Genomic DNA, 21636 nt, shown 5'->3' on the forward strand with positions numbered 1-21636 from the left:
ACTTTCAAGCCATCCAAGGATCCTTTGAAGCTAGATCTATTTTTCTTATTTCAAGTATGTTTGTACACAAAACCTGAGGTAGTAATGATGTTCATAACATCATTCGATTCATATATATAAAACTACCTTATTCGAAGGTTTAAACTTGAAATCACTAGAACATAGTTTAGTTAATTCTAAACTTGTTCGCAAACAAAAGTTAATCCTTCTAACTTGACTTTTAAAATCAACTAGACACATGTTCTATATCTATATGATATGCTAACTTAATGATTTAAAACCTAAAAACATGAAAAACACTGTAAAACTGGATATACACCGTCGTAGTAACACCGCGGGCTGTTTTGGGTTAGTTAATTAAAAACTATGATAAAATTTGATTTAAAAGTTGTTCTTCTGGTAAATTATTTTTCTTATGAACATGAAACTATATCCAAAAATCATGATTAAACTCAAAGTGGAAGTATGTTTTCCAAAATTGTCATCTAGACGTCGTTCTTTCGACTGAAAATGACTACCTTTACAAAAATGACTTGTAACCTGTATTTCCGACTATAAACTTATACTTTTTTTGTATAGATTCATAAACTTAAGTTCAATATGAAACCCTAGCAATTGGATTCACTCAAAACGGATTTAAAACGAAGAAGTTATGGGTAAAATAAGATTGGATATTTTTACTTGTTGTAGCTACATGAAAATTGGTAACAAATCTATATTAATCATATCCTAGCTAACTTATATTGTATAATACATATATTCTAATGTATTATGTAATCTTGGGATACCATAGACATGCATGCAAATGTTTTGACATATCATATCGACCCATCTATATATATTATTTGGAACAACCATAGACACTCTATATGCAGTAATGTTGGAGTTAGCTATACAGGGTTGAGGTTGATTCCAAAAATATAAATACTTTGAGTTGTGATCTAGCCTGAGATGTGTATACACTGGGTCGTGGATTGGGTCAAGATAATATATATCAATTTATTTCTGTACATCTAACTATGGACAACTAGTTGTAGGTTACTAACGAGGACAGTTGACTCAATAAACTTAAAATATTAAAACGTATTAGAAATGTTTTAAATATATTTTGAACATACTTTGATATATATGTACATATTTGTTATAGGTTCGTGAATCGACCGGTGGCCAAGTCTTACTTCTCGACGAAGTAAAAATCTGTGAAAGTGAGTTATAGTCCCACTTTTAAAATCTAATATTTTTGGGATGAGAATACATGCAGCTTTTTAAATGTTTTACAAAATAGACACAAGTACATGAAACTACTTTCTATGGTTGAACGATCGAAGCCGAATATGCCCCTTTTACCTGGTAAGCTAAGAATTAGTAAACCAGTCTACTAATTGACACAAATCCTAAAGATAGATCTATTGGGCCCAACAAACCCCATCCGTTGTAGCGGATGCTTTAGTACTTAGAGTTTTTATATCATGTCCGATGGATGTCCCAGAATGATGGGGATATTCTTATATGCATCTTGTTAATGTCGGTTACCAGGTGTTCACCATATGAATGATTTTTATCTCTATGTATGGGATGTATTGAAATATGAAATCTTGTGGTCTATTATTATGATTTGATAATATATAGGTTAAACCTATAACTCACCAACATTTTTGTTGACGTTTTAAGCATGTTTATTCTCAGGTGATTATTAAGAGCTTCCGCTGTTGCATATTAAAATAAGGACAAGATTTGGAGTCCATGCTTGTATGATATTATGTAAAACTGCATTCAAGAAACTTATTTTTGATGTAATATATTCATATTGTAGACCATTATGTAATGGTCGTGTGTAAACGGTATATTCTAGATTATCATTATTTGATAATCTACGTAATGTTTTTTAAACCTTTATCGATAAAATAATGGGTATGGTTGTTTTTAAAATGAATGCAGTCTTTGAAAAATGTCTCATATAGAGGTCAAAACCTCGCGACGAAATCAATTAATATGGAACGTTTATAATCAATATGAACGGGACATTTCAGTTGGTATCCGAGCGTTGGTCTTAGAGAACCAGAAATTTACATTAGTGTGACTTATCGAGTTTGTTATGATACATTAGTGAGTCTGGACTTCGACCGTGTTTTCTTTAAAAACGATTGTTTAACACTTTTGTTGGAAAATATATTTTATTAACGTGTAAATATTATGTGATATATTAACCTCTTAATGTGTTTGATATTGTGTGATAGATGTCTACCACTAGTACAAATCCCATCGATTCACCTAATAATAATGAAGAGTCGAATATGTTTTGGGAAGATTCACAAATTCCTGAAGAGGAACCGGAAGAAGAGGAACCGGAAGAGGAGGAACCGGAAGAGGAGGAACCGGAAGAGGAGGAACCGGAAGAGGAGGAACCAGAAGAGGAGGAACCGGAAGAAGAAGAGGTTCCGGAGGAAGAAATATTGATACCTATAGTAAATTGATTAAATAAAAGAAAATTCTCAACCAACAGACCAAAGTTAATAATGGTCAACGGTGTTTCCGCTGAGGAAGCAAAATATTGGGAAGATTATCAATTTTCCAATGAATCGGATCCCGATGAAGATTCCGATGAGGTTATAGAAATTACCTCGACCCAATTTAATAAAGCGAAAGAAAATAATAAGGGAAAAGATATAAAAATATAGAAACCCGATTCCAACCCCGATGAACTTTATATGTATCGGCAACATCCGTACTTCCTAAAATGTAACAATGACCCGGGAACCTCTAAACCACCAGGTTTTTCTAAACCATTGTGGAAAACGACGGCTCGTATTAGAGGAACACCATATATTCCTAGAAAATTAGGAAAACGAACCAAGTCCGAAGAAGAAGAAACCAGTGATTCAGAATAGAGGGTTGTAATCATGTTATGTATTATATATATTGCAGTGTGCTTGTACTTTTATGTTCTATGTAAAAATTACTTGTATTGTTTGTTAATTATCTTTTACGAATCTAATCCTTGTCTATTTTATAGTATAAAAACAAAATGGACGTTAAGGGTAGACAACCAAATATTTTAGAAGACCTACCAGAGGATATGATTGAGGAAATCTTGTCTAGAGTCTGTCAGAATTCATCAGCACATTTAGTTATGGAGAAATTAACTTGTCAAACATTTGAAAGACTTTCCAGAAATACCTTAGTTTATAAAAGGCTTTCCTTTGATAGGTGGGGTATATCACATTAGGGAGACCGTAAGTTACGTCGTGTTTTCTTTAAAGCGTTAAATGCGGGGAACCCAAATGCAATTTAACACTACGGGTTAAGAACCTATTTTGACTCAACAATATAGGATTTCGTGAATTAGAAAGAGCTTCTAACATGAAACATAAAGAAGCATGTTATGCTTACGGGTTAGTGATGTTCGCTTCTTACTAAAGTGAGAAAAAGAACATCGGATTGCAGCTTTTAAATAAAACCTTCCCACAAGTGCCGGATTCAGTAGTTGGGGTGAGAAACAAGGTTTTTAGATTATTACAGGGCTGTTGGACATTACGAAACCCTCGTCCTTTTGACGACATTACAACATGCTGCCTAGCCAATGGTCATAACGGTTATTTTCCACAAGATCAAGGATGGGAAGTCGTCTTAGTAAAACCTGAATGCATGACTTGTTTCTGGACTTATGAATTACGTGTCTTTATTTCTTTTGCTGAACAACTTACGTATTAACTAGAATAGCCTTCATAGCTGCCGAGTAGCAAAGTTATTATGTGCTATATTTCATCCTATATGAATTATAGCGGTATTGTAAGTTTGTAAAATATTGTATAAAGTTTGAACGCGAAATATTATTGTAATAAGTTTTTCATATAGAATCGTAGTAGTTGAATTGTATAATAGCTGCTAAGTATGAACTTAACCGGTAGGTACTACCCGAATTAAAACTATAAAATGCTAATATGCAGAAAAAGCTTTTATAAATAAGTTCATAGTATGCTATGAAATACTATTGACTACTCTTAAATTCTATATGATTAACTCAATTCTTTTGGCTATTTTGAAGGAAATGGCACCTGCGACTCGTCAGAACTTGAACATGAGTGAGGAAGACTTCTGTGTTTTCCTTGCTGCGAACATAGTCGCAGTGCAGGCTGCAATGCAAAATTACAATAACTCTGGATCTAGCAGTGGAACTAATTTCGCAAGAAATCGTGTAGGATGCTCCTACAAAGAATTCACTGCCTGCAAACCTTTGGAATTTGATGGAACCGAAGGACCAATTGGATTGAAACGGTGGACCGAGAAGGTCGAATCGATGTTTGCCATAAGTAAGTGTACTGAAGAGGACAAAGTTAAGTACGCTACGCATACCTTCACAGGTACGGCGTTAACGTGGTGGAATACCTATCTCGAGTAGGTAGGACAAGATGCTGCTTACGCACTACCATGGTCAGCATTCAAGCAATTGACGAACGAGTAGTATCGTCCCAGGAACGAGGTCAATAAGCTCAAGGTAGAGCTTAGAGGATTACAAACGCAAGGTTTTGATATCACCACGTACGAATGACAATTCACAGAATTGTGCCTATTGTGTCCCAGAACGTTTGAAGACGAAGAAGAGAAGATCGACGCATTTGTAAAAGGGTTACCGGAAAGAATTCAAGAAGATGTGAGTTCACACGAGCCCGCCTCCATACAAAAGGCAAGTCGAATGGCTCACAAATTAGTGAACCAGATCGAAGGAATGATTAAAGAGCAGGCGACCGAAGAGGCTAACATGAAACAAGTCAAGAGAAAGTGGGAAGAAACCAATGACAAGAGTCACCAATACAACAACAATCAATCGCAACAACTATCCCAATAACCGCAACATCAATCGCAACAACAACTTCAACAAACATCCCAACAACAACTACAATAACCGGCCCAACAACAATAACAACAACAGCAATAATAACAATCCCAACAACAATCTCAATAACAAAAATGGCAACAAAAACCAAAAATAGCCATGCCAAAGATGTGAAGAGCATCACCTTGGGTTCTGCACAACATTTTACAACAGGTGTAAAAGAAATGGTCATAGCGCGAAGAAGTGCGAAATCTACGGACCAATGCATAATAGAACTAAAGGAACAAATAATGTCGGAATAAATATTACGACCATAGTTTGTTTTGGATGTGGAAAACCGGGCCACTTTAGTAGAAATTGCCTGAATCAGGGGAATACTAATGGGCAGGGCCGCGGAAGAGTTTTCAATATTAATACGGCAGAAGCGCAGGAAGACCCGGAGCTTGTTACGGGTACGTTTCTCATTGACAATAAATCTGCTTATGTTTTATTTGATTCGGGTGCGGATAGAAGCTATATCAATCGAGATTTTTGGGCTAAACTAAGTTGTTCACCGACGCCCTTGGATAATAAATTTTTACTCGAATTAGCAAACAGTAAATTAATTACAGCAGATAATATATGTCGGAATCGAGAAATTAAACTGGTTAGAGAAAGATTTAAGATTGACTTGATACCAGTAGAGTTAAGGAGTTTTGATGTGATAATTGGTATGGATTGGTTGAAAGAAGTAAAAGCAGAGATCATTTGTTACAAAAATGCAATTCGCACTATACGAGAAAAAGGAAAACCCTTAATGGTGTACGGAGAAAAGAGCAACTTCAAGTTAAATCTTATTAGTAACATGAAGGCACAAAAACTAATAAGAAAAGGTTGCTATGCTGTGCTAGCACACGTCGTGAAAGTCAATTCTGAAGAAAAGAACATCATTGATGTTCCAGTCGCAAAAGAATTTCCCGATGTATTTCTGGAAGAATTACCGAGACTACCTCCACACCGATCCGTTGAATTTCAAATAGACCTTGTACCGGGAGTTGCACCAATAGCTCGTGCTCCATACAGACTCGCACCTAGCAAAATGAAGGAACTTCAGAGCCAATTACAAGAACTTTTAGAGTGTGGTTTCATTTGACCAAGCACATCACCGTGGGGAGCTCCTATTTTATTTGTCAATAAAAAGGATGGTACATTTAGGTTGTGTATCGACTACCGAGAGTTGAACAAACTTACCTTCAAGAACTACAACCCACTACCGAGAATCGACGACTTATTTGATCAACTACAAGGCTCGTCGGTTTATTCGAAGATTGATTTACGTTCTGAGTATCATCAAATGCGGGTGAAGGAGGATGATATTCCAAAGACTGCTTTTATGACGCGTTACGGTCATTACGAGTTTATGGTTATGCCGTTTGGATTGATGAATGCACCAGCTGTGTTCATGGACCTCATGAACCAAGTGTGTGGGCCATATCTTGACAAGTTTGTCATTGTTTTCATCGATGACATACTTATTTACTCCAAGAATGATCAAGAGCATGAAGAACATTTAAGAAAAGTGCTAGAGTTGCTGAGAAAAGAAAAACTATACGGTAAGTTTTCAAAGTGTACATTTTGGTTGGAAAAAGTTCAATTCCTCGGTCACATAGTGAACAAAGAAGGTATTCAGGTGGATCCAGCAAAGATTGAAACCGTTGAAAAATGAGAAACCCCGAAAACTCCGAAGCATATACGCCAATTTTTAGGAATAGCTGGTTACTACAGAAGGTTCATCCAAGATTTTTCCAGAATAGCAAAACCGTTGACAGCATTAATGCATAAAGGGAGGAAATTTGAATGGAAGGATGAACAAGAGAAAGCATTTCAATTGTTAAAGAAAAAGTTAACTACGGCACCTAAATTGTCATTACCTGAAGGGAATGATGATTTTGTGATATATTGTGATGCTTCAAAGCAAGGTCTCGGTTGTGTATTAATGCAACGAACGAAGGTAATTGCTTATGCGTCTAGACATTTGAAGATTCACGAGCAGAATTATAAGACGCATGATTTGGAATTAGGCGCGGTTGTTTTTGCATTAAAGACTTGGAGGCACTACTTATATGGGGTCAAAGTATTATATATACCGACCACAAAAGTCTTCAGCATATATTTAATCAGAAATAACTGAACATGAGGCAGCGTAGGTGGATTGAATTGTTGAATAATTACGACTTTGAGATTCGTTACCACCCGGGGAAGGCGAATGTGGTAGCCGACACTTTGAGTAGAAAGGACAGAGAACCCATTCGAGTAAAAGCTATGAATATAATGATTCACAATAACCTTACTACTCAAATAAAGGAGGCGCAACAAGGAGTTTTAAAAGAGGAAAATTTAAAGAATGAAATACCCAAAGGATCAGAGAAGCATCTTAATATTCGGGAAGACAGAACCCGGTATAGGGCTGAAAGAATTTGGGTACCAAAATTTGGAGATATGAGAGAAATGGTACTTAGAGAAGCTCATAAAACCAGATACTCAATACATCCTGGAACGGGGAAGATGTACAAAGATCTCAAGAAATATTTTTGGTGGCCAGGTATGAAAGCCGATGTTGCTAAATACGTAGGGGAATGTTTGACGTGTTCTAAGGTCAAAGCTGAGCATCAGAAACCATTAGGTCTACTTCAACAACCCGAAATCCCAGAATGGAAATGGGAACACATTACCATGGATTTCATCACTAAATTGCCAAGGACTGCAAGTGGTTTTGATACTATTTGGGTAATAGTTGATCGTCTCACCAAATCAGCACACTTCCTGCCAATAAGAGAAGATGACAAGATGAAGAAGTTAGCACGACTGTATTTGAAGGAAGTCGTCTCCAGACATGGAATACCAATATCTATTATCTCTGATAGGGATGGCAGATTTATTTCAAGATTCTGGCAGATATTACAGCAAGCATTAGGAACTCGTCTAGACATGAGTACTGCCTATCATCCACAAACTGATGGGCAGAGTGAAAAGATGACACAAACGCTTGAAGACATGCTATGAGCATGTGTTATTGATTTCAGAAACAGTTGGGATCGACATCTACCTTTAGCAGAATTTTTCTACAACAACAGCTACCATTCAAGCATTGAGATGGCGCCGTTTGAAGCACTTTATGGTTGAAAGTGCAGGTCTCCGATTTGTTGGAGTGAAGTGGGGGATAGACAGATTAGGGGTCCTGAGATAATACAAGAAACTACCGAGAAGATCATCCAAATTCAACAACGGTTGAAAACCGCCCAAAGTCGACAAAAGAGCTACGCCGACATTAAAAGAAAAGATATAGAATTTGAAATTAGAGAGATGGTCATGCTTAAGGTTGCACCTTGGAAAGGCGTTGTTCGATTTGGTAAATGAGGGAAATTAAATCCAAGGTATATATGACCATTCAAGATTATTGATCGTGTCAGACCAGTAGCTTACCGACTTGAATTACCACAACAACTCGCGGCTGTACATAACACTTTCCACGTCTCAAATTTGAAGAAATGTTTTGCTAAAGAAGATCTCACTATTCCGTTAGACAAAATCCAAATCAACGAAAAACTTCAATTCGTCGAAGAACCCGTCGAAATAATGGATCGTGAGGTTAAAAGACTTAAGCAAAACAAGATACCAATTGTTAAAGTTCGATGGAATGCTCGTAGAGGACCCGAGTTCACCTAGGAATTATAAGATCAGATGAAGAAGAAATACCCGCACTTATTTCCAGAAGATACGTCAACACCTCCAACTGCTTAAAATTTCGGGACGAAATTTATTTAACGGGTAGGTACTGTAGTGACCCGAACTTTTCCATATTTATATATATTAAATGAAATTGTTATTTACATGATTAAGAATTTCCAACATGCTTAGAAATCAAACTTGTTAAGACTTGATTAATTTAAATAGGTTTCATATAGACAATTGACCACCCAAGTTGACCGGTGATTCACGAACGTTAAAACTTGTAAAAACTATATGATGACATATATATGATTATATATATAGTTAACATGATATTATGATAAGTAAGTATCTCATTAGGTATTGTAACAATGAGTTATATACATAAAATTGAGTTTATTGAATTAAGAAACTCGAAACGATATATATAACGATTATCATTATAACAACGTCTTACTAAATACATATGAATTATATTAAGATATTGATACACTATGTTTAATCATGATAAATGATAAGTAAACATGTCATTAAGTGTATTAACAATGAACTACATATGTAAAAACAAGACTACTAACTTAATGATTTCGAAACGAGACATATATGTAACGATTATCGTTGTAACAACATTTAACTGTATATATATCATACTAAGATATATTAATATATCATAATATCATGATAATGTAATAATTTAACATCTCTTTAGATATAATAAATAATAGGTTAACAACATTTAAGAAGATCGTTAACCTAAAGGTTTCAAAACAACATTTACATATAACGACTAACGATGACTTAACGACTCAGTTAAAATGTATATACATGTAGTGTTTTAATATGTATTCATACACTTTTGAAAGACTTCAAGACACTTATCAAAATACTTCTACTTAACAAAAATTCTTACAATTACATCCTCGTTCAGTTTCATCAACAATTCTACTCGTATGCACCCGTATTCGTACTCGTACAATACACAGCTTTTAGATGTATGTACTATTGGTATATATACTCCAATGATCAACTCTTAGCAGCCCATGTGAGTCACCTAACACATGTGAGAACCATCATTTGGAAACTAGCATGAAATATCTCATAAAATAACAAAAATATTAGTAATCATTCATGACTTATTTACATGTAAATAAAATTACACATCCTTTATATCTAATCCATATACCAACGACCAAAAACACCTACAAACACTTTCATTCTTCAATTTTCTTCATCAAATTGATCTTTCTCAAGTTCTATCTTCAAGTTCTAAGTGTTCTTCATAAATTCTATAAGTTCTAGTTTCATAAAATCAAGAATACTTCCAAGTTTGCTAGCTTACTTCCAATCTTGTAAAGTGATCATCCAACCTCAAGAAATATTTCTTATTTATAGTAAGATATCTTTCTAATATAAGGTAATACTCATATTCAAACTTTGATTCAATTTCTATAACTATAACAATCTTATTTTGAGTGGAAATCTTACTTGAACTTGTTTTTGTATCATGATTCTGCTTCAAGAACTTTCAAGCCATCCAAGGATCCTTTGAAGCTAGATCTATTTTTCTCATTTCCAGTAGGTTTATCCACAAAACCTGAGGTAGTAATGATGTTCATAACATCATTCGATTCATATATATAAAACTACCTTATTCGAAGGTTTAAACTTAACTTGAAATCACTAGAACATAGTTTAGTTAATTCTAAACTTGTTCGCAAACAAAAGTTAATCCTTCTAACTTGACTTTTAAAATCAACTAGACACATGTTCTATATCTATATGATATACTAACTTAATGATTTAAAACCTGAAAAGATGAAAAATACCGTAAAACTGGATATACGCCGTCGTAGTAACACCGCGGGCAGTTTAGGGTTAGTTAATTAAAAACTATGATAAACTTTGATATAAAAGTTGTTCTTATGGGAAAATGATTTTTCTTATGAACATGAAAATATATCCAAAAATCATGATTAAACTCAAAGTGGAAGTATGTTTTCCAAATTGGTCATCTAGACGTCGTTCTTTCGACTGAAATGACTACCTTTACAAAAATGACTTGTAACCTGTATTTCCGACTATAAACTTATAATTTTTTTGTATAGATTCATAAACTTAAGTTCAATATGAAACCCTAGCAATTGGATTCACTCAAAACGGATTTAAAACGAAGAAGTTATGGGTAAAATAAGATTGGATATTTTTACTTGTTGTAGCTACATGAAAATTGGTAACAAATCTATATTAATCATATCCTAGCTAACTTATATTGTATAATACATATATTCTAATGTATTATGTAATCTTGGGATACCATAGACACGTATGCAAATGTTTTGACATATCATATCGACCCATCTATATATATTATTTGGAACAACCATAGACACTCTATATGCAGTAATGTTGGAGTTAGCTATACAGGGTTGAGGTTGATTCCAAAAATATAAATACTTTGAGTTGTGATCTAGCCTGAGATGTGTATACACTGGGTCGTGGATTGGGTCAAGATAATATATATCAATTTATTTCTGTACATCTAACTATGGACAACTAGTTGTAGGTTACTAACGAGGATAGCTGACTAAATAAACTTAAAATATTAAAACGTATTAGAAATATTTTAAATATATTTTGAACATACTTTGATATATATGTACATATTTGTTATAGGTTCGTGAATCGACCGGTGGCCAAGTCTTACTTCTCGACGAAGTAAAAATCTGTGAAAGTGAGTTATAGTCCCACTTTTAAAATCTAATATTTTTGGGATGAGAATACATGCAGGTTTTTAAATGTTTTACAAAATAGACACAAGTACATGAAACTACTTTCTATGGTTGGACGATCGAGGCCGAATATGCCCCTTTTACTTGGTAACCTAAGAATTAATAAACCAGTCTACTAATTGACGTGAATCCTAAAGATAGATCTATTGGGCCCAACAAACCCCATCTGTTGTAGCGGATGCTTTAGTACTTCGAGTTTTTATATCATGTCCGATGGATGTCCCGAAATGATGGGGATATTCTTATATGCATCTTGTTAATGTCGGTTACCAGGTGTTCACCGTATGAATGATTTTTATCTCTATGTATGGGATGTATTGAAATATGAAATCTTGTGGTCTATTAATATGATTTGATAATATATAGGTTAAACCTATTACTCACCAACATTTTTGTTGACGTTTTAAGCATGTTTATTCTCAGGTGATTATTAAGAGCTTCCGCGATTGCATATTAAAATAAGGACAAGATTTGGAGTCCATGCTTGTATGATATTATGTAAAACTGCATTCAAGAAACTTATTTTTGATGTAATATATTCATATTGTAGACCATTATGTAATGGTCGTGTGTAAACGGTATATTTTAGATTATCATTATTTGATAATCTACGTAATGCTTTTTAAACCTTTATCGATAAAATAAAGGTTATGGTTGTTTTAAAAATGAATGCAGTCTTTGAAAAACGTCTCATATAGAGGTCAAAACTTCGCGTCGAAATCAATTAATATGGAACGTTTATAATCAATATGAACGGGACATTTCAGCATCTCTTACACTGAGGAAGGGTACCTTTGTAGTTAGGGTTAGAGCTAAGATTCGGGTTCTGGTTCCTCCAGTCATTGCTTCCGTCCCACTTACGTTTCCCATTACTAGCTCCCGATTCTGATTTTGCCTTCTCTGGCTCTTGGCGGGTAATTTAATTCATCAAGGTGTGCGCCATACGCATAGCTTCCGGGACATTAGCTGGTTTCGATGAAGTGACATTTTCTTGAATGTCCTTGGGTCCCCACATATACCTCTCCATCCGCTTATACTCTGGAGTAACCATTGTGGGGCACATCAAAGCTAACTCCAAGTATCTCCGGTTATAGCCATCAAGATCAATTCCTACAACTTTCAGTTCCCAAAACTCCACTTCCATTTTCTGAATTTGGTTCTGGGACAGTACTCCTTGATCATGGCACTCTTAAACTCCTCCCATTGTGTAGCGTAAGCTTCGTCGATTCCTCACGCATGGGCGAGCGTATTCCATCGAGGCAAAGCGCCATCCGATAAAGTGCAGGATGCGAACTTACTCTTATTCCCCTTGGAGCAGTTACTCACATGGAACACAGATCCCAACTTCTCAAACCATCTCGTCAGCCCAACTGGACCTTCTGTTCCGCTGAAATTGTGGGGCTTGCATCTCTGGAACTCTTTGTAAGTACACCCGTTATGAACAGCTGGGTTAGCCGGTGGAGCTGGAGCAGGGTTGGAATTCGCTATAGTCACGGCTACTCGAGTAGCTATCATCTCCTCGATCTGCGCTGCGGTGGGGATTTCTCGTGGACCTCTTCCGTTAGCCATCGATCTTCCAAACAAAATTTCGACTTAAGTCAAAATTCCATAATCGGTAACGTCATAGCAGAAGGTAAACAGTACGAAAACAACACAACATACGATAACTAAGCATGGCAACAAGCAGCAGGTAGCACAAAAGCCAACATGTAATAAAATGCCGTACAACAATTAAGCAACAGTAATTCCATTCATAATAAGAAAATTGCATACAATGGCATGAGGTTCGTACATTACATTAATGAAAAACAGGAAACTACAAACGGAATACATAAGGAAATCTAATACAATAGTCCTAGGGCGAAGGCAGGTAAATGATGTCCATCAGGTGGGACATCTGGTCCTCGAGCTCAGTTACCCGAGCACAGAGGGTATGCACTTCCCTCGTCAGTTCCTCGACGACGGGGGATACTGGTGGGGCAGGTGGTGCAGATGGTACAGATGTAGACAGCACAGTATCGGCGGTCTTACGCACGAATGGATCGGCGAGATACGGTACGACCCTCTTACGGGCTGTGACTCTAACCAACTGTCCACGTGCGTCCACGAACGGTCTTCCTCCATTAATCCCTAGGATAACAGTACCATCATAACGATACCGCTTCTTCGGCGGGGTAGAGGGCGGCTGCACGGGATCCTCCTCAGGGTCCTCCTCAGAATCCTCCTCACTGGAGTCGTCCGATGATGATCCGTCTGAATCGTCGGAAGGAAATGCAGGATCATCGCAGGCGGGAGAAAGCGTCTGGCCGGTGGTCATAAGTCGATATTTGAAAGGTGGAATTGGTATAACACGTCCATCAGAGGTGCGTCTAGCCCAATGTCTATGCTCATTACGGAAAGGACCGTCTCCATTTCCCCCAGGAATCACAGTATCACCGAAATGGTGCTGTGGCTTTGGGAGTCTAGGGCTGGGTGGTGCTGGAATCATCTCGGGATCCTCGTCTCCATCTGAGATGTCCATAAGGTCAAGCACGAGTCCACTAGAAGGCGAATCGCCAGAGTCGTCGAAGGGTAGCGGTGAATCAACAACAATCGTAGGCGAGGCAACAGTCGTCTCTGAGTCACTCTCGAAGTCAAAGGTCATGGGCAGCATGTCTGTCATCTGAACAAGGAAAAATAACTTTTTCCATGTCAGTAAAACATATAGCAAGCACGTAATTAGGCACTACATCAACCTAGATCGTCTACCGCAGTACATAGCATGGCAATAACAACAGTACTAAACAAAGTAACATGCAATCGAAAGCAGACAATAGCATGCAGTGACGAGGATAAGCAATAGCATACAACAAGTTCACATAGCAGTAAGGGTAAGCAGTAGCATGCAGCGAGATCATACGGCAGTATAAGTAAGCAGTAACATGCAGCACTAGTAAGCAGTAACAAGTAAACGAGCAAGTTGTAGATTAGTCCTATTAGTGAATCCTACTCGGTCTGGTCTAGACAGACTCACTAATGCAACCTAATTCCCTACAACCAATGCTCTGATACCAAATGTGACGCCCCGTACAAAACCATCATGTACGGTTCATCAACAACATGATCATTACAAGGGCAAACACTACATGATGTTTGAACAGTTTGCATTCATAAAAGATAACGTGACACAAAGGTCGTTACAAAATCATTATTTGAAAATAAAATAAGTTACGAATGCAAAAGAAAAGTTCCATGATTGAGACATCTCTAAGTAATGAGCGGAAATCTAACACAGCAGGTCCATAACAGCAAGTCTATAACACCAAGATAGCAAGTCGAACAGTGGAAGCAACATCGTCTAAGCACCTGAGAAATACACGCTTAAAAGTCAACACGAATGTTGGTGAGCTATAGTTTGTAATCAGTAAAGTAATGTAGACCACGAGATTTCAGTGCTTCAACAAGCAGTTTAAATCAGTATAAAAACTATATGCTTAACCGTGGGCACCCGGTAAGTAGACTTAACGTATGTATACCCCCTAAAAGTACACATGGCAAGTGCGTTTGTCCTCGAAGTATTAAACACCCGTTGAATGCTAGCGCGACTAGCCCGAGTGGGGATGTCAAATCCTATGGATCCATATCTAAGATTCGCGTTCACGGTTCAGAAACCAATGATTAAATGTTACCGAGTTAAGGGGAATCTTTGTGTCATTATATCACCCACACATATATAAAGTTTAAGTACTCGTGTCTAGTATGTAAAACGTAAAAAGCGCATGTATTCTCAGTCCCAAAAATAGTAAAAATAGTAAAAGGGATGCTATAACTCACAATGAATAAGCAGTAAAAGTTGATATGAAACGTATGCAGGTAGTAAGTCGGTCCGAAAGGTCGTCAACCTAAGTCAAAGGTCACTAGGTCAGTATGTTGTCCCTATAAGTTTAAAAGTGAATAAATTAAGTTTAAGTGTCATCATCAACATCATCATTATCATCATCATTCATCAACTCTAAGGTGAGTTTAACAAGAATAGAGATCGAAACAAAAGGATGACTTCGGACAGCTGTTACGACCTCTATACAAATCGAAAAGACGCGTAGTCAGTGGCTATGGCTCCGTATGTGAGTCCTCTAACCGTTGAACAATTTTCAGAACCTAACTCGTCTTTGTTTGACCGTGGCGACGGTTTAAGTGCGAGTAGGTCAGAAATTTCAGCACAACGTTACAAAGGCGTAGTGACTTTCGGAAGGCTATAAATCCGAAACCGTATATCGGATTAAGTCGAGGCCTAAACGAAAAGTCATCTACTCGAAACGAAATATCTAAAACTCAATTTTAAAGAAGTCCAAGAGTCTGATCAGACCGCAAAAAACAGCAAGCAAGTGCTCCGGTGAGGTTCTTGGTTCTTGATGCTCATCACGGTTCTCATCCTTGATGCTTGTAAGCTTTAAGTGTAAAAATCTTTGATGTTTTAGCATCACTTTGACCAAGGTTAAACCATCAATACACAACTAAGAGTAAAATCTATCATTCTACAAGTTTTGAACATCAAGATTGCCTCTTTATTGCATAGATCCATTAAATCTTCAACCTTTGTCCATTTTACACAAGTTTATGCATCTCCAACATATGTGATGATGAAGAATTGATCTTTATCATCACAACAACACAAAAAGGTTCCAAGTAAGTGAGATCTATAATAATAACTTAGATCTCAAGTATTAAGAAAACCCTAAGCTAGAAAGCTTGGATCTTTACAAGATTTAATGAGACCATAAGCTAGAAAGCTAAGATCTTTAACAAAATAATGAAAGTAATGAGACCATAAGCTAAAAAGCTAAGATCTTTAACATAATAATGAAACCCTAAGCTAAAAAGCTTGGATCTTTAGTGTTCTTGAAGATCTTGAAGCATAAAGCTTGGATCTTTAAGATACATGAAGATCATAAACACAAGTTTTGATCTTTATAACAAAACAAAGAAATTACAAACTAGATCTAACAAGTAAATGAAGATTCCAAGCTAGAAAGCTTGAATCTTTCATGTCCTTGAAGGATTCAAACCCAAGTTTGAATCTACAAGATATAACAAGATCAAAAGCTAAAAGCTAGATCCAATAAATGATGATGATGATGTTGTGTAGAAGAAGGGAAGAAGAAGAGAAAGAAAATTTAAAACTTGCACTTTTTTATAGTGAGAAAGACTAGAGAGAGAATTAGAGAGTAAGTGTGTGTAATTTGTAAATGAAATCAAGTGTGAAATGAATGGGTTAAGCTTGGTATTTATAGGAGGTAAGGGTATGGTAGGGTGGTGATGGCCGTGGGATTAGAGGGGGGACAAGGGGGACAAACTTTTTCTTTTTGGATAATGGTTGTCTAAAGTTGGTGCTTATGTTAGGATCCCATGCAATATTAAGGATAATGCTTAACAAAAATGCTAGTATGTTCTCTCTAATAAATGGGCATTTATATTTCATTATTATGGGTCACTAACTTATTATAATTGGGCTAATTAAGTAGTCCACTAGTTAGTGTAGGGTGGGCTAAGGTCCAACAAGGTAATAGTCCAACAAGACTAACTAGTGTGCTCTAGTAAATTACTAAACGTGATTAAGCATCCAAAAACCTAAGTAATTGTTATTATAAAATAACAGTTAGTATTTCATAGTCATAATATTCCGATTATGACCAAAGTTAAACGTCTACACAGTACGCAGTTCGTTCTAAACGTCAGGTGACACCAACAGTCATAAAGGCTTTCGGGGATCAAGTTAAGTACCCTACGTACTTAAAGGCACGTTTAAACATATAAACGAAAGTAATCCACATGTAGTAAGATCCCAGAGTATAGTATAGCTCAGTACGCACAAATACGCAGTTTCGTGAAATAATAATGATAATAATATCAATACTTAATAATCCATTTAAATCATTATTTAAGTCTAGTTTTAATCATTCTATTAATAATATTTGTATTTATAATTTTTAGTTTTATAATCATAACCTTAATATTTATAATAATAGTAATAATAATAATAATAACATTAATAATAATAATAATAATAATAATAATAATAATAATAATAATAATAATAATAATAATAATAATAATAATAATAATAATAATAATAATAATATGTATACCTAATAAAAGGAACCACGCGTTTTTGTTCGACCCCTAAAGCAGATCGAGATAACGAAAGTAAAAACGCAGAGGAGAGTATCGTCATCGAACAATTGATCTACAATCATCATCATCATCATCATCATCAATCGACCACCCAATTTCTATAGGTACAGTTACTATAGTTCGAATTTCAATTTCCCTTTCACTTGAGTTCGTGTGATTTTGAGTAACTCTAAGTGTAATTATTATAAATCTGTTTGTAACTAGGGTTTTGAAGTGGATACCATTAAATGACGGTTGCATCGAAGCTATTCCATAGAAGAAGGATTCGTTTTAGGGTTCAACAACTTCGACAGTACATAGTTAGATTCACCTCCAGTTGATGCCAATTCCCATCACCGCACCACAGACCATCGGTATCACCAACGGACTAATCGACCAGATTTCGGTGACTGTGGTCCTAACCTTAGGCGTAGTCATCACCATCGTGTATTGGTATTGTCAAAAGTTAACCAATTATTTAATAAATTATTTTCATATTTGAAGGTTCTGTTTTATATCTAAGCTTAGTTATCAATCAAATACTTATGATTTTAAAAAAAAATCTATAAGTTCAGTAGCAGTAGTTTGTGTGAATTTAGTTACTTGGGTGTATTTGCGTTAGTGTTTTTGTATGAACAACAGGGTTATCAAATTGCAATAGAAGGTAACAATCAATGGTAACTTGTAGTTTAATGGTTTGGGTGATTTGAGTTGGTTTTAATGGTTAAACAGAAACTAGTTGCAGTAGCAACAATGATGGTTCGTAAGAGAAGTAAAGAAGCAGAAAATAGGAAGTGCGCTGCAGCAGATATAACGCAAACAAGCAGGCTACAGGTTAGTTTTCTTTGGTTTTTAAAATAGTAATACATGAACCAAGTAGTTGCAGTAGTAGCATATAAATGTTGCAGCAGTAGCAGGTACAACAGGTTGTGCTCGTTTTGAAAAGTAGTGGTGGTTTTTCATTAGGTTTTAGACCCTCAACCAGACGGGTTCAAACAGCACTAGCATCAAAGATTGTGGTGTTGGTTGATGACTGTTTTCGAATGTAAATAGGAGAAGGATATGTGGTCATTAAAGGTAGTTTGGTGTTGTTGGGTCTTGGTTCTCGGTGAGGTTGGAAGGTGTGGGTTAGTGACCGAAGGTAATGGTGTTTCGACGCAAGTGGCGGCGGTTTACAGATGGTTGACGTCTCACGAAATCATACTGAAATAGATAAGTGTGGGTGGTGGTTTTCATTTTTAGTATGGTGTACATATATATGGATATGTATATCTATTTTAATGTATATATATATATATATATATAACAAGAGGGAACTCTTTTGTAACTCACAAGTGGAAATATAAAGTGATGATAATTTGAAAACAGGTAGATGAAGTATCTGATGGTTTGGTTTGGTGTTCCTATTTCTAGGCTATGTATATATATATATATATATATATATATATATATATATATATATATATATATAGAATATAAAATCGATAAAGTTATATATATAAAGTTAGATATAAATTGATAGATAGAGATATGTAACAGAAAGTGAAACTTTGAAATACTAACTCAATCAATTAAGGCAATTAATCATAGTGAAGAATTTGGTGATTTGTTATGTAGTGAATGTGGGCATCGATTTACAAAAAGAAAAGAAGACAGAAATGGTTAATTGATCAAGCTTATGTATCATATATCATCTTTTATATATATATATATAAATATATATATATATATATATATATATATATATATATATATAGAAAAGGACTGGTAACAAACACTAGTACTGCATATCATAACAACTAAAAATGATATGCCAAACATGATTGATGATAAAATATAACTAACCATAAAGTAGAAAATATACTTCATTAATTATCATTAATTAATCGGTGGGATTCATATACAAAAATTTAATGGTATTGAGCCGTGTCAATTATAAGTCCAAAAGTAATACTGAGTATTAATTAAACAAATATAAATATTACTAATTTTCGAATCATTGTTTATTTTAAAATCACATAAGTTCGAATTAAACTTCACTAAATAATAATCGAAACGTCCAATGAGTATTACAATTATAATTATATTTGATATACTCTCTTATATATATATATATATATATATATATATATATATATATATATATATATATATATATATATATATATATATATATATATAGATTTATTTTAAATAATAAATTTTATTCTCTCTTATATCATTTTATAATTTAAATCATATATTATATCAAACTATATTTCAAAGTATTATATATATATATATATATATATATATATATATATAAATATATTTATATTTATTTATTTATAAGTAATAGTTCGTGAATCGTCGGAAATGGTCGAAGTTAAATGATTGTATGAAAACAGTTCAAAATTTATGAAACTCAACAGTACAAACTTTGCTTATCGTGTCGAAACCATATAAGATTTAAGTTTAAATTTGGTCGGAAATTTTCGGGTCGTCACATATATTACTCAATTAATTAAGTAATATATATAAACTGGTTTGATTGCCGTTACATGTTCATTATATGTTTTAATATATAAAGCTGATATAAGTTCGTGAATCTGAGGCCAACCTTGCATTGTTCAATGCCGTCATATGTATTTTTACTACAAAATATAGTATCGTGAGTTTCATTTGCTCCCTTTTTAAATGCTTTTGCAATATATATTTTTGGGACTGAGAATACATGCGCTTTTATAAATATTTTACGAAATAGACACAAGTAATTGAAACTACATTCTATGGTTGGATTATCGAATCGAATATGCCCCTTTTTAGTCTGGTAATCTAAGATTTAGGGAACAGACACCCTAATTGACGCGAATCCTAAAGATAGATCTATCGAGCCCAACGAGCCCCAACCAAAGTACCAGATGCTTTAGTACATCGAATTTATCATGTCCGAAGGATGTACCGGAATGATGGGGATATTCTATATGCATCTAGTTAAGGTCGATTACCAGGTGTTCAATCCATATGAATAATTTTTGTCTCTATGTATGGGACGTATATTTATGAGAAATGAAAATGAAAATCTTGTGGTCTATTAAAATTATGGAAATGATCGATTATGATAAACTAATGAACTCACCAACCTTTTAGTTGACACTTTAAAGCATGTTTATTCTCGGGTATGAAAGAAATCTTCCGCTGTGCATTTGCTCATTTTAGAGATATTACTTGGAGTCATTCATGACATATTTCAAAAGATGTTGCATTCGAGTCGTTGGTGTTCATCAAGATTATTATTAAGTCAATTATAGATTGGATATATTCTGAAATGGTATGCATGCCTGTCAACTTTCAATGTGATGAAAGTTTGTCTTTTAAAAACGAATGCAATATTTATAAAACGTATCATATAGAGGTCAAGTACCTCGCGATGTAACCAAATATAATGTATTCATACAGATGGATTAGGACGGGTCTTTACAATGGTAGCCATGGATCTACTGATGGATCTCATGCTTTTTCACAAAGAAGAAGAAGGAATAGGAAAAAAGCTGATGATTTGAAAGATATCAAGATACATCCACCTGATTTTGAAGGGTCCTCTAATCCTGAAGATTACTTTAAATGGGTTCAGGCCATGGATAGAATTATGGAGGTTAAAGGCTATGATGATAAAAAGGCCTTTAAAGTTGCTGTAATCAGATTAAAGAAGTATGCTTCAATGTGGTATGATAATCTAAAAAAAGAAAGGCAATATGAAGGGAAGAAAACAATCAAAACCTGGTCCAAGTTAAAAGAGTATGCAAAAGAGGTTTGTTCCTCAAGCTTAAAAGCAAGAGCTGTATATCCAGATGAATGCACTCAAGCGAGACAGTATGAATGTTATTGATTACATTAGAGAGTTTGAGCAGCTTAAGATTCGTACAAATGTTAAAGAAGCTGAAGAACACACTATAGCAAGATTCGTTGGAGTCTTAAATGCTTCTATTGCTGATCAAGTTGAAATGCAGCCTCTATGGACTCTTGAGAGTTCTTGCAAGTTTGCTATTCAAGTAGAGAAACAAGCAAAGAATAAAATTAATTTTAAGTCTTATTCCAAGCTAGCTGGGCTGCCTATGAAGGGTCAATCATCTCTGCTGCCTAGGCATAATGAGGCAGCATCTAAAGTATCTAAAG

The sequence above is a fragment of the Rutidosis leptorrhynchoides genome, chromosome 6 (assembly GCF_046630445.1).
Source record: "Rutidosis leptorrhynchoides isolate AG116_Rl617_1_P2 chromosome 6, CSIRO_AGI_Rlap_v1, whole genome shotgun sequence".
Lineage (NCBI taxonomy): Eukaryota > Viridiplantae > Streptophyta > Magnoliopsida > Asterales > Asteraceae > Rutidosis > Rutidosis leptorrhynchoides.